At 44.9% G+C, this 2,638-nt stretch overlaps 1 long non-coding RNA gene across 1 annotated transcript; it reads right to left on the reverse strand.

Annotated features, from left to right (window-relative positions):
* Nucleotides 1-224: 224 nt before the first annotated feature.
* On the reverse strand, nt 225-2,435 carry LOC132217041 (uncharacterized). Its single transcript, XR_009448838.1, has 3 exons — nt 1,294-2,435; nt 1,098-1,218; nt 225-857 (listed from the first exon to the last, which is right to left on the reverse strand). It is a non-coding gene; the product is annotated as an uncharacterized LOC132217041 (long non-coding RNA).
* Between the last annotated feature and the right edge of the window lie 203 nt (nt 2,436-2,638).

Here is a 2,638-nt window from a genome sequence, read left to right on the forward strand (position 1 = left end):
AGCAGTGGCTCCCCCCATTCTTAGGCTTTCAGACTCAGACTGAATTACACACCTGGCTTCTCTGGTTCTCCAGCTTGCAGACAGCATATCATGGGACTTTTCAGAATGGCTCCATAATCACATGAGCCATTCCTATAGTAAATCTCAAATAACTATATATATGTATATATATGTATATATATAGTTATATATATACATATATAGTATTGGTATAGTATAATACAATATATATATAGTATTGGTTCTATTTCTCTGGAGACCTCTAATTTACATACTGTTCAATACTTGAAATAACGCAGCCATGGGATACTTAAGTGGAAGCTACAAGTGATGGTACTGGGAGTGGTGAGGGGCAGGAGAATAAGAGAAGGCAAAGGGACATGTGGCCAACTGTGATATGCCAGTTCCTCCTGCATAAAAGAAGACATGAGACCTGGCAGCTGGCTTAGAGCACAGTGGTCCCCCTGCTAACATCTTTCATGTGAAGCCAAGTTAGTCTGAGAGGGTCTGCCACCTTGAATTTTCCTGCCTGTACTTTTTTTGTGCTTGTCATTCTGTAATAGAGGAAGTGGCTGTGATAGGGAAAGGCCTTCACTTTTCATCAGCTAAAGTAATAAAGGAGGTGGTGCCCAGCTGGTGTGGTTCAGTGGTTGAGCATCAACCCATAAACCTAGAGGTCACCAGTTTGATTCCTGGTCAGGGCATATTCCTGGATCGTGGGCTTGATCCCCAGTGGGGGGCAGCAGTTTGACATTTCTATCTCTCTAAAAATCAACAAGGACATATTTTTTTAAAAAAAAGAAAAAAAGGAGGTGGATCAGCAGGAGCCTAAACAGAACTCAACTGTCAAAAAACACCTTTCGCCAAAGCCGGTTTGGCTCAGCGGATAGAGCGTCGGCCTGAGGACTGAAAGGTCCCAGGTTCGATTCCGGTCAAGGGCATGTACCTGGGTTGCGGGCACTTCCCCAGTAGGGGATGTGCAGGAGGCAGCTGATTGATGTTTCTCTCTCATCGATGTTTCTAGCTCTCTATCTCTCTCCCTTCCTCTCTGTAAAAAATCAATAAAATATATTTAAAAAAACAAACAAAAAAAACACCTTTCTAGCACCTCTGCAAAGGTGGGGAGAGAAGTGGGCATTCACTTTTGGAATTAAAAAAAGAAACCTACTTTACTAATAGAAAGATGCCGACAATATCCAAGTATCATTTCATTTGCACCTGTACAAGACATATTATTTAATATCCTATATAATAAAAATCTAATATGCAAATTGACCCAATGCAGAGTGGGACATTTGCACCTGTACAATCACTTTCTAGAATTAGGGTATTTCTCACTGAGACTTTGGGAGTGCAGTTTGCCTTCTTATAGGAGCAAAAAATATGAATCCTGGCTTTCCCTGTCTTAAGGAAGGCATGTGACCAAGCCAGAGTACAATGCAGAAGTGGGTGACCCAGGACGGAACGGGGTAACAGCAGCCCAGATGACAGGGTACAAGGCAGAAGGTTCCCAGTCTGGATTTTCGCATCTGGTCTAGGGTCTATGTCCTGAATGCTCAGCCTCTAGCCTGCCCAACAATTCTGCCCCTCACTCTTTAAAATTCCTCCTCTGCTTAATTAATCAGACATATTATTTAATACCCTATATAATAAAAACCTAATATGCAAATCAACCCAATGCAGAATGACCAGTTGGTGGGGGATGGGGCCAGTGAGTGGGCAGTGCCAGGCCAGCCAAGGTGGGTGCCAGCGGGCAGAGGGGACGGTGATGGGGGGGCGTGGCAGCGACCAGAAGTGGTGGAGGGGCAATCGGGGGCAGAGCCGGCTGCTCACCTGCTGGCGCCATCCCCCAATTGCCCCACCAGGTGCCTCCCACAGAGGAAGCCAGACTGCAGCTTAGGCCCACTCCCCTCACCGTCAGTCGGACATCCCTCGAGGGCTCCTGGTCTGCGAGAAGGCACAGGCTGGGCTGAGGATCCCTGCCTCCATGCCTCCCCGCCCACAATGCATGAATTTTCGTGCATCAGGCCTCTAGTCTTGAATAAAAGACTAGTTTGTTCAAAAATCCTTTTTTTCAATGTCTACCTTATAAAAGGAAAGAATTACCTGGGTATCTGGCCAGGTAATAGTAGTCACCATTAATTTGGGCTAGGAACTCACCCAAAACAGATATAATTTCAATTTGGTTTGTAAAATCATCCAGTGAACACACATATACAATTCATCAAAAGTCATAGGAGTGAGGAGTAGAAGATGGAGAATGGATTTGGTTACAGAGGCCAAGTTGCCCTTGTGACTTTGATTGTGCCCCACCCAATACACTCTCTTCTCAAGGACCACCCTCCATTCTGGAGCTGCTCACCACTTAGTCAAGCCTCAATCCAGGCACATCACTCCTCCAACAGGCGCTCTAAATCCTGCACAAAGCACCATCTCAGCAACTAAAGGACTTGTATGCATGCATATAAGCATAACCAATGGACATAAGACACTGGGTGATAGGGGAGGCCAGGGGACTGTCTAGGGCGGGGGGATAAAATGGATACATATGTAATACCCTTTGTAATACTTTAAGCAATAAAAAAAAAAAAGAAAAAGAAAAAAAAAACACAAAGCACCATCTCAGGAAACAAGAGGC

Source organism: Myotis daubentonii, chromosome 15 (genome assembly GCF_963259705.1).
Source record: "Myotis daubentonii chromosome 15, mMyoDau2.1, whole genome shotgun sequence".
In the NCBI taxonomy this organism is placed as follows: Eukaryota; Metazoa; Chordata; class Mammalia; order Chiroptera; family Vespertilionidae; genus Myotis; species Myotis daubentonii.